Source organism: Nicotiana tomentosiformis, chromosome 4, assembly GCF_000390325.3.
Source record: "Nicotiana tomentosiformis chromosome 4, ASM39032v3, whole genome shotgun sequence".
In the NCBI taxonomy this organism is placed as follows: Eukaryota; Viridiplantae; Streptophyta; class Magnoliopsida; order Solanales; family Solanaceae; genus Nicotiana; species Nicotiana tomentosiformis.
Genome location: NC_090815.1, coordinates 18,522,636 through 18,535,334, shown reverse-complemented (window position 1 = coordinate 18,535,334; position 12,699 = coordinate 18,522,636). Strand labels below are relative to the sequence as shown.

Below are 12,699 nucleotides of genomic sequence, written 5' to 3'. Positions count from 1 at the left end.
AAATAAAAGTAAAGAAAAAAAATGGTGAACTAAGATAAGTTGTAAACATGAAAAATAATAGATCATACTATCCATCTAGAAATGTATACAAGGGATTCAAAAAATTCTAGGATGTCATAGTTGGAATTTAAACCTATGATCTAAAGCAATTTTAAACCTTTTTTTACTACTGTACTTGAATTTTTCTTCAATGCAAGAAAAATCAACGGCTCATATATAACCAAAAATAAATATTTTTACTCTATTTGTATAGAGTAATTCTCCGTCAATGATAATATCCTTTAATCATATATTAAAACCACGAGACAAGCATCAAGTCAACCTAAAATAAAAGATCAAGTATTTTGAAAGAATGTTTATAATAATGACAAATTAAATGATTAAAATATTATAAAATTAAAGGAAATCATAACAAGAACAAGAGAATAGTAGACAAAGTTGAGACGAGAAAAAATATCATCTTTTTCATTATATCCATGTTACCAACCATGACTTACAAGGCTTTTATTTATAAAATATAGAATTAGTCATTTAGGAATTCTGAAAAAAAAAAAGTGTTTCCTTTTGGAGCTTAGAACATCCACATATATATTATTATTTATAGCATACAAGTCTTTTTTTTTGGGTGAACAAATAATCACAGCCTGACTTTGGTCTTAACTTTAGGCAAAATTTCAAGCTCCTCCCACTTGTCTACCAAAATTATATACACTTAGACGTCTCTATAACATTATCGCTATATAACAACCATTCAATATAAAAGCCAAGTTCTTTATGGAACCAATTTTATACTATGTTATAATATATATTTTTTATAACAACACTTCGCTATAACATCCAAAAAAATCCGGAACAAATGAAACTGTTATAGAGAGGTTTGACTGTACTAGTAGGATTTAAGTTATTACCTTATCGTATGAATAATCTGTCACGACCCAAAACTTAGCCTCTCGTGATGGCGTCCAACATGATACTAGGCAAGCCGACACCTCAAAACATTTTCAACACTTTTAAATGAAAAATAAAATAACACAGGTTTAGATAAATTAAACTCTCATAAAGTGGATAGAAAGTTAAAAGTCAATACGAAAGTTCCCAAAACCAGGGTGTCACTGAGTGCATGAGCGTCTACACAACACAAATCTGAAAATACTGTCTATGAAAAGCTGAAACTAAATACATAAAGTTGAAAGATAGGAAGGGAGAGTCAAGGTTTGCGAACGCCGAGCAGCTACCTCGAAATCTCCGAATGATCAAGCTGCTCAGATAATCAACACCCACCGTGTCCGATAACACCCGGATCTGCACACGAGGTGCATGGTGTAGCATGAGTATAACCAACTCAGTAAGTAACAAGACTAACTATTGGACTGAAAGTAGTGACGAGCTTCACGGAGACAGTTCAATTACAGAAAATATAAATACAGAAAAATAGGCATGCTTTCAAGTTCGACATTGAAGGCCAAAACAGTTAATTCATGTCACGTCCAATTGAAACAGGATATAGTATCTCTCAGAAACTACATGATAGTATGATATGTTCCAGCTGAAGTACACAGTAATGAAATCAAGTGCATTTTCTCAGAATAACAGTCACTCAGTCCTCCCATTCACTTAAACTGCACAATCACTCATTCTTCACAGTCTCTCAATTCTCCCAGTTGCTCGGGCATTCGCGCTTTACACTCGCACTCGTACTCAGTAGGTACCTGCGCTCACTGTGGGTGTGCAGACTCCAGAGGGGCTCCTTCATCCCAAGTGCTATAATAAGCCAATCGTGGCATTAATCAATAAAACTTGATGCGATGTGCAACCCGATCCCAATAAATATCCACACAATCAGGCCCTCGACCCCACTCAATCATCAAACTCTCCAGTCTTTCGGGCTCTCAATAATCATGATAATTAGCCCAAACAACGATGATATAATGTATCAATAAAGGACAACAGAGACTGAGATATAATATGCAAGTAAAAGCTGTGATTGAATACAAAAATAGCAATTTAGCAGATAATTCAACATGTAACGCGCCCTCTGTGGGTCCCTACAGTATCAACACATAGCCTACGCATGATCTATAACTTGATTTGAAGCTCAATTTCTATAACACATGGAGAATATACGGATACCAACAGATTATACAACTATACAATTCTATGGAATTGACCAAGTCACAATTACTATGGTGCACACCCACGCGTCCGTCACATAGCATGTGCGTCACCTCAACACCAATCATATGACACAAAATTTGGGATTTCATACCCTCATAACAAAGTTTAGAACTATTACTTACATCAAACCATGCAAATCTCTACTCCGACACGTCCATGCCTCGCGAATCGGCCTCTAAATGCCTCGAATCGAGCCATAAACAGTTCGATACAATCAACACGGGCTAAAGAAATCAATTCTACAAGAAAATACTAAGTTATTAATCAAAAGTCAACTCAAAAGTTGTTCCTTAGGCCCACATCTCGAAATCCTATAAAAGTCACAAAATCCGAACACCCATTCAACCACGAGTCCATCCATATCAAAATTACTTAAATTCGATACCAAATCTCAATCAAATCTCCAAAATTCGGCCTAAGAACTTTCTTCCATTTCCCCCCAATTTTCCACCCCAAATCATTAATTAAATGATGAAATCAAAGACATAAACATGGAATTTAACCAAAACTAAGTAAGAATCACTTACCCCAATCACCCACTTGAAAATATCTCCAAGAATCACCTCCCACCGAGCTCCCAAAATCAAATTGTGAAAATGAACTCAAATCCTCGTTTTGAAATATTTAAGTTTCTACCCAGGTGACCCTTCTTCGTGAACTCGATCCTCTTCTCGCGTTCGCATAGCACAAACCATTCTTCCGCCCAAAACCTTCTACGCGAACGCGAGGTCTCTCTCGGGAACGCGATGACGAACTGACCCCGACTTTCGCGAATGCGGTTCTCCACTCGCGAACGCGATGAACAAATATTCACCTGCCTCCAGATTCTCTTCGTGAACGTGGGACGCCCATCGCGAACGCGAAGAAGGAAACCAGACACCAGAAATCTGCAGCCTCAGCCATCTTCCAAGTCCAAATCATCATCCGTTAACCATCCGAAATCCACCCGAGTCCCCCGGGATCTCAACCAAATCTATCAACAAGTCCTAAAACATCATACAAACTTAGTCGAGCCTTCAAATCACATCAAACAACTCTAAAACCATGAATAGCGTATCGATTCAAGCCTAATATACTTTTGAACTTTTAACTTCTACATACGATACCGAATCCTATCAAATCACATCCGATTGACCTCAAATTTTGCATACACATCACAAATGACACCACGAACCTACTCTAACTCCCGGTAACCACAAAGTCCATTCTCAATCAAACTTCCAAATTTTTAACTTTCACCATTACCTAATTATGTATATAAAGAAATTTTGGTTAATGACAAACTCTTAGTAGAAAAGAATTTATGAAAATTCTTTTAGAGAAAGAGCTTCATTGCTTGGTGTCAAACTAGGATATGCGGTAGAAAAATAGATGATCTATTCTCTTCTTTTTTTTTCAAAAAAATCATCTTGGAGATTGTGTAATGCTTACTCTCAAACTCTTCGTTTACATAGTAGTGATATGTTTTGTTTCTATCTTCATCTTTAGATACTTTTAAGTTTAATTCAACTACGGACCTCCAAATCACAATCCAGACACACTCCTAAGTCCAACATCACCCAACGGAGCTAACAGAACCATTAAAACTTCATTTCAGAGTCGTTTACATATAAGTCAACATCCGGTCAACATTTTCAACTTAAACTTCCAACCTTGAGACTAAATGTCTCAATTCATTCCGAAACTGCTCTGAACCCGAACCAACTACCCCGGCAAGTCACATAACAACTATTTAGCAGGGAATGAACAGTAAATAGAGAAACGGAGCTACAACTCTCAAAACGACTGACCGGGTTGTTACTAATCTCTTTTATACTATTCTCACACAAGGTAAGAATAAGATCAATGTGCACTTTACTCTTCTCAAACTGCACTTGCGGGATCCCACAAGGTATGTTATTGTTGTTATAGTAGGCCAGTAGCAATTAGCCCTTGCAGTAGTTGGCAGCTAGCTTTAACATGATTCCCATTTTTGTAGTATTGATATTATTTAACAGGTAGTGGCACTATATATGTAATATGGCCATTATTTTGGCTAATGGAGTCCATATCACATAAGCATAAGTATCTTTGCACTTTGTTGGCAATATTCTTTGGGACCCAAAAATATTGCATTGTGTGGTGGACATCATTTGCATAAGTTGTATCTCTTCTTTTACACCTAAGAGGCCAAGACTTTTTTACCTATTAAAGGGAAGGCTATTAGTTCATTTTAGACACACCAACAAGACTTGAGTCTTCATTTCTTGTTTCTTCCTCTCTTTCTTTATTAAGAGTATTTTGTATGAGAGTTAAGTGTTGAGAAGCACTTGTGTGAACGCTTTCTTTGGGGTGATCTTGTGAGGTTATTCCTTTAGGGTATTTGGGATTAATTAGAGTATTTACACTAATTTTGTACTCTCTTTCGTACTCTTATTGTTATAGTAAATTGCTTCTCTCCACTTGTGGACGTAGGTCACTTTGATCGAACCACGTTAAATTTGTGTCTTCTTTATCTACTTTAATTGTCGTTGTTATCAACTTCCATTGTCTTTGTTATTTCCATTATACCGTTATTTGGCTATACTCTGCACTTAACAAATTGGTATCAGAGCCTGATCTAACCGGGTTAGTTTCAATAGCCAAAATGACTCTAACAAAGACCTATGCTGAGAAATTTGACCGAAGTGCAAACTTAGGAATGTGGAAATTAAAAATAAAAGCTATCCTAATTCAAGATAGCTTAGACTTGGCGTTGCAAGGAAAGGTAAAGAAGACAGATAAAATGACGGACGAGGAGTTTGCCATCATAGAAAAAAAGGCAAAAACGTGTATCATTTTAAATCTCTCAAATGAGGTTTTACGTGAAGTTTCTATAGAAACTACAACTAAAGGCATGTGGAAAAAATTAAAAACCTTATATATGAAGAGGACGGTGGAAAATAGACTTTACCTGAAGTAGAAGCTTTATACAATTCGTATGGGTGAAAGTACCTCTATTCTCTCTCATCTTGACACCTTTGATTCCATTCTTATGGATTTGAGTAATATTGATGCTGAAATTAAAGATGAGGATCAAGCCGTGTTACTGCTTTGTTCTCTACTCCCATCTTTTAAGCATATAAGAGATACTATGCTTTATGCAAAGGATAATATCTCTTATAAGGATATTAAATCTATCTTAAAATCAAAAGAATAGATAGATAGTGATATTATTGGGGAAGCTAGTGGAACTCAAGCAGAAGTTGGCTTATTTGTTAGGGGCAAATCCGATTCCATATCCAGATACAATAATTTAGAGTGTCGCAATTGTTATAAGAAAGGTCACAATATCTCCAAATGCTATAAGCTGAAAAATAAAGAAAAGCATAAGGAAAGGAAAAATGAGCACAAAAATAGTGACACCGCCGAAGCTAGTGTAACAACTGACGAGATTGAGGGAATTATATTTTTAGAAACTGAAACTAGTTTCAGATTAGACAATGAGTGAATTTTAGATTCCGGTTATTCATATCATATATGTCCTAACAGGGACTTGTTTTCTACATTTGATTCAGTTGCAGGTGGAGTTGTCTAATTGGGTAACAATGTTACTTGTAATGTTATTGGCAAAGGTACAATTCGGGTCAGAATGCACGATGATGTGGTGAGAACTCTCACCGATATTAGATATGTTCCTGAGTTGAAGAAAAATCTCATATCTTTGGGCACTTTAGAATCCCTTGGGTGCAAATTCACTGGTGAATGTGGAGTTCTGAAAATTTTTCAAGGTGCTCGTGTGATCATGAAAGCACACAGAGCTGGTTCGTTGTATACTTTATTGGGCTCCACAATTATAGGCCCTACTACAGTTTCGGTATCAGACAACTTATCTGATTTTGGTGGCATTAAATTTTGACATATGCCCATTGGGGCTTTTGCGGAGAAGGTGGAGCGAATTTACTATATCATCCAAAATTAAGCCAAGGTGGAGATTTATAATATGGCCATTATTTTGGCTAATGGAGTCCATATCATATAAGCATAAGCATCTTTGCACTTTGTTGGCAATATTCTTTGGGACCCAAAAATATTGCATTGTGTGGTGGACATCATTTGCACAAGTTGTATCTCTTCTTTTACACTTAAGAGGCCAAGATTTTTTTGCCTATAAATGAGAAGGCTATTAGTTCATTTTAGACACACCAACAAGACTTGAGTCTTCATTTCTTGTTTCTTCCTTTCTTCCTTTATTAAGAGTGTTTTGTATGAGAGTTAAGTGTTGGGAAGCACTTGTGTGAACCTTTCTTTGGAGTGATCTAGTGAGGTTATTCCCTTAGGGTATTTGAGATTAATTAGAGTATTTACTCTAATTTTGTACTCTCTTTTGTGCTCTTATTATTATAGTAAATTGCTCCTCTCTGCTTGTGGACGTAGGTCACTTTGACCGAACCACGTTAAATTTGTGTCTTCTTTATCTACTTTAATTGTCATTGTTATCAACTTCTATTGTCTTTATTATTTCCATTATACTGTTGTTTGGCTATATTCCGCACTACCCGGGTTCCCGATCCAAACAATATATTTTATAGTTTCTGGTGATTGAGAATATTTTTCTTTTTCCAACAATGTGGGTGCCTTGGCCGTGAAGCAACTGCAGTGCATGTGATATGATTCTATCAGTCACATAACAGCGAATTCGCAGATTTATGGCTATCTTGTGGGTAGTGGTGGCAACATGGATAAAAGTACATCTATTTATCTATATTATTTACTAAAAAAAGGTTGGCTAATAAACTTTTTAAAAACGAGTCAAATATGGATAAAAATTATATTATCCAATTAGAAAATAGATAACAAATGGATAACTAATGAGTTTAACTTAAACATTTGTAAAGACTCAAATTAGGGGTCCTTAAGTTTGGAAAACTAGGAATTCTCCTAAAAGTGATCCTATTCAAGAAGCAATTATTGTCGGTTAACCCATTTTCTATCCGTGTTAAATATGAGTCGGATTAGATAATTTATCCGTTTTTGCATTATTCATTTTCAACCCACCCTTATTCGACCCGATCCGACCGTTTGCCGCCCTACTTGTGGGGATAATATGAACTGACAAAAGTGAGAATTTGTTTAAAGTACTTGTTTTTTTTTAAGATATGCAGAGAAAGTCTCAGGCTGAGAGAAAAAAGTCCACTTCAAGGTGGTTGAATTTATTGAACAGAAAAACAAATACAAAATCATAGGGGATTAAGTCAAAACCCCAAAGAATAAAACTTGGCAGAAATGTGAAAACCTAAAGTCACTTTAAGTTGATGTCTAGAACCAATCTAATTAACCAAAAAAATCTTACAAAGACATAAGGAATTAAATTGTTTAGATCAGTACGTTGGTGCACATATTGATTAATTCATCAGATATGTTGTATCCTATCAGCATATGTGTCGAGTAATTCTTGCACCAAAATATAGATATAATAAAGTCACCTAACTCATGAAAAACTTTTCTCATTGTTGACTTTCTTCCCATAAGTTTACATATGGCCTTGAAAGGAGCTGGTTTTAAAAGGTAAATTTTATATAATCATTCAAGTTAAGCTTTGTAATATAAAAGTCATTTTTTCTTTGATTGTAACATAAAAATCATCTTTCCAAAGCATAATTAACACAAATATAACAATAGTCGAAATATGCTTTTTTTTGCCCGGAAAAGCAACATGGCTTCTTAATTTTTTTAAAAAGGGTTAATTTCACAAAAGTCTGCTCCAGATTTCGCCTCGTAACAATAAATTCTCTTGTAATTTATGATATTACGCTTATCTCACATATTCTTTTTTGTAGCAATTGTCTTAACCTATTTATAAATTACTACTAACTAGACTAATTAATTTACCTTACTGATATATACTTCTGTTAAATTAATTTTTATAAATATATTTTTATTTAGAAGAATTCCTTCATAATCACATTTCACAATAATATTTTCTCGATCAACATGCGGGACATCGAAAGTGTCTCTATCCAGTTCCTAATTAAATGATATCAGAATTATCTTCTAAACTTACCATCTCATTCAGGAATTCTTCTCCATGGATTTTTTGTTTGGAATTGAATCAATAATGTGATTAAGTATCACTAGAAGGATATTGAGCCTGATCATCATCACAATTAGCATTTGATGAATCATAAATTCTCCTAATTAAAGGGCTCTTTGCAATCTTTAATTCTTCACATATGAAAAATTTTAGGCATGATCAACTTTAACTCATATACTTCAGATATTAGATGTTTTCTTGTTTTTTGCTATTCTGATTCGTTTTTTTCTTCTAGATTTTTATCTTGTTAATTTTCTGTCCGCTTCGTCTCCATGTCAATTCTTGATTTCTTTGATTTTCACTATTTCGGTGTCTTTATTTTACAGAATTTAAAAATATTAATAAAATCTATTTAACAAAAGAGTATATTATGAGAGTAAACAAGTTAAATTTTAATTTTTATAATAGGCTAAGATAATTATTAAAAAAATTAACATAAGTGAGATTAAAAAAAATAAAAAATAAACGTAAATATCGTTAACCACAACGGAATTAGTGTTACAAGTCAAAACACAAAGGGAGGTCTCTTAAACTAACCTTTTTATTAACCAAATGAAGATAGCCACATCAGTTTCAGGCCAATAATAGCATCTTCCAGCCACTTTTGTATTTTTATTAAATAGGCTTTAGAAAGATGATTTTGTGTTTAAAAAAAAGTGATTTTTATGTTACAAAACTTAATTTGAATGACCATAAGTGGAATTTATCTGGTCTTAAACTTTTGACCTTTGGGGCAGGTCACTTGACCATCACGAAAACTTATAACTTTTGATCTTGAAGTTTGCCCAATTTGATTAAATGACCTGCCCCAAAGCCAAATTATGATGTCCTATTTTTGCCATTTTTGGATACACTTTTATTATTGAATAAGTTTTTAAGGAGTTTGAAAAACACCTTTGCCCCTAAAATAAAAAGAGATGGGAAGAGTGGATTCCATTGCTTAGCCCTTTAACTAGATATAAAAAAAGTCCTTTCTTTCTCCATACTCCAAATGATATCAATCCCGTCTTCAGATAAGCCAAATTTCCTCATCACAGTCATAAAAAAGTTTCATAATATTCTGCCATAGGCCTTGTATATATGCATATCAAATTTTGCATAATGTGTACATAACATACCTAATATCACTTGATTTTAGTCCGAAGGCCAAGATAGACTACCCTCCTAACTATGTTCGTCTTGCGAAAATTAAAGAACTAGGAAGCACAAGTGAATTGTGTTAAACAAATAAAATGTCTGAATATTATCATAAATTCGTATAAGCTTTGACTTAAAACAAAAGTTAGAAAGAAGAAAAGACATAAGACTGTACGTTCAAATCCGAGTGCCTTGCAGGAAAGTTGGCTCTGATGTAGAAATTGGCTTATCATCTATCTAAGCTCTTAGAACCAGGTCAATTACTTCCAACTTGAACAACTTGTTAGGTTAATTTTCATTTTTCATTCCACCTCTATTTAATTTATACGCCTGATGATTTAGAAGATTCCTCATAGACGTATATATATGTAGAAGACATTTTAAACTTGTATTGGATACACAAATAATAGTACGGAAAACCAAACTGGAAGGATTAACAAAATCAAACAACCATTGTGCATAATTAGAACAATGACTATTTAAACACCACCTGTGAAAGCTAGAACAGTCTGCATAGCTGTGAGTATGAGGAGTATGACAGCTGCCACAGTTGAAGTTCCTATCCACAGACTATTAAAATAATTGCGCTTCAAACTTGCCTTCATTAGGTTCCATGGTTGTTCACAATGTTGAACCAATTTTCTGCATTCTTCTTCGTAATAGAAGTCCTCATGTGAAACGGCGACCCCTTTCCCGATCTTGTTAAAAAGGGTAGCTATTTCTTTGTCCTCCCCTATCCTATTCTTGATAATTCCTTTTTGGCGTAGAAAATTCAGATCTTTCTCTGAGTCGATAAGATAATCCATGAAAATTGCAAAATCACTGAAATATCTAGGACCATGTACATGAGACGACTGTTGCTCATACGCTATCAGATTTCGCAGGAGAGTCTCCGTTTCATCGGTGACTCTAAAACTAGGAATTTTCATTAACTCATTCTCAAATTTGATATCAAATAAACTTGTGTTATCTCCATAGTCTTCTCCCTCCAAGTAATCATAAATATATCCAACTTTTACGAAGCCAACTCCAGCTTCGGAAAGCTCCGTTGCATTTGGCATGACATTATGCCCCGTTAGGTGGTCCTTATCCATTTGCTTATCTTTTGACCTAATTATTTGCAAAGGATTACAACATAAGCTTTTCCAGGAATGTTCTGTTTCCATGCTAGGATTCACTAGGCTAGTAGTTTTAATATCTGAAGGGTGGCATGACATGTGTACAACTTGAAGTAAATGTTTGATTTGTGAGGACAAAGAAAGGAAGTTGGTTTTCTAGTAACAACAAGTCACGACGTATTTGATTATTTAGGCAACCTTCAGGGATAATACCACCTTCTGGACACATTCCACAATCCTCTCGAATGTATTTAACTAGAAAACAACCATCAAGTAACAAAATATTTGAAAATTTGGCAACAATATCACTGCCAAGGTTTTCTATATCATCATAACACTTTAATGCTTCATCCTTTAATGCCCTAATGCAAGTTTCCACATCAATCCCCTCTTTCCTGCGGAGGAATCACTGTAAGTAACGCATTTTATACTTTTTCGTGGAGCGAAGTTCAGGATTGTGTTTATGGTAAGGACCAATGGAGATCACCTTTGGTTTATAAGCATTTGGATTTGATTCACTCAACCCCACACTTACTTTGAATATGGTACAACATTCGCTAGATGAATCGTTGATATCCGCAAATATTTCATCAAGGATTTGATTCGCAGGTTTGTTTGTTGTCATTCCTGATCGATCTTCACCATTTGTTTCCCTTATCTCAATCAAATAATCCAGTCTCCTCCCTTCTTCTATCTGTAATTAATGGAAATGATTTCCGTGTATTGTGTTTCTTTTCTCCACATAAATTGTCAATAAATAATGATAAGATAAAATAAAAATTTGAAGAAAGATTTTCTCCTCGTTTTTCGATCTTGGTACATTAAGCTCCCGCTATGCGTGGGGTCCGAGTAAGGGTTGTACTACAAAGGTCTATCGTACGTAGCCTATCCTACATTTCTGCAAGAGGCTGTTTCCACGGCTTGAACCCGTGACCTTCCCTAGTCGCATGACAACAACTTTACCAGTTACACCAAGACTCATCTTTTTTCGATCAAGACTGAAAATTGTCCAAAATAAAAATTGAAAGATTTCTCCTCACATTTTGCTTTATTACACTAACTTCCCCTGTATTTTACGATATTTCGATTACCTCTCACTTTGATTTTTCTATATTTTTAACCTATTTATCATTAATTTAATAATTATAGCTTGACTAACTTGCCCTTACTAATATTCCATTTTGTTTAATTAATTTTATAAACATCTTTTACTACTCTTTTTCTTTTTTACTTATTCTATTAATTATTAATGCTTAAATAAAGAAAAAACATGTGTGGGTGAGTTCCAGAAGTCTACACGTCTATAAAATTCTAGTTTTTTTATTTTCTTAACTTTTCACTTAGATTAAGTTATATCAAAGTCAAAAACTAAAAGAAAAGAAAAACAGTTGAAATAATAAGTAACAAAAAATAAAAACAAACAAAAAAAACGCAATCCCAAAAAGGCAATTCCAAAATAGAAAAAAAAATCAATTTACTAAAAATAAGTTGTGAGTAGAGAAAATAGAAAGTCTATAGTGCCTCAAGAAGAGTAACACGGGGGACAAACAGAGCCGTCTCGACCCTAGAAAACAAATAAGTATTTTGACTAAATTACCCTTAATTAAATTTTGCATATTGTTAATGTGAAGCATTGTGATATGTAAATAAAGGAAAATTTTAAAAACTTTTGTTAATTCATTCTTAATTATGTAAAAATGACACTTATTTTGGATAAAAATAAATAGGTCAAAAAGTCATTTATTATGAATCGAAGGTAGTATCCTTTAAAGGATAGCATAAAGTGAAGGACACCATATATATGGCTTCATTTATTTTTGACTTAAAGAAGTATAGCGTGGTGTGTGAGAGAGAGACCTCATTTACAGAAGTTTGATAAAGAAGTGGAATTTGATGATCCATTTGGGTAATCTCAATATGATGTGCTATTCTTGAAACTGCAATTCCTACAACAGAGAGAGACAGGGAGATGGGTTAAGACTTTATTGTATCAACCCAAAGTAATTGCAATTTGCAGCTGTATTAACTTCTATTCTTTTGCCAAAAAAGAAAAAAAGAAAATACAATACATTTTAAGAAATGGAAACATAAAGGATTGACATGTCAATAATAGATAGTGACGATTTATATAGCTGATTCTAGTTATCTTGGGATTGTAGCACACATAAATGCAGTTGAACTAACGTCATGTATTCTTCTTTGTAATAGAAGTCATAT

The 12,699-nt window shown here is 34.1% G+C and overlaps 1 protein-coding gene and 1 pseudogene across 1 annotated transcript in view; both read right to left on the bottom strand.

Annotated features, from left to right (window-relative positions):
• The window catches only part of LOC104087565 (UPF0481 protein At3g47200-like), a 64,836-nt gene that overhangs the window by 46,247 nt on the left and 5,890 nt on the right, over nucleotides 1-12,699 (bottom strand). The gene's annotated exons all lie outside the window — the stretch shown is intronic.
• LOC104087852 (UPF0481 protein At3g47200-like) overlaps nucleotides 9,790-12,699 on the bottom strand; it is a 48,990-nt pseudogene continuing 46,080 nt past the window's right edge.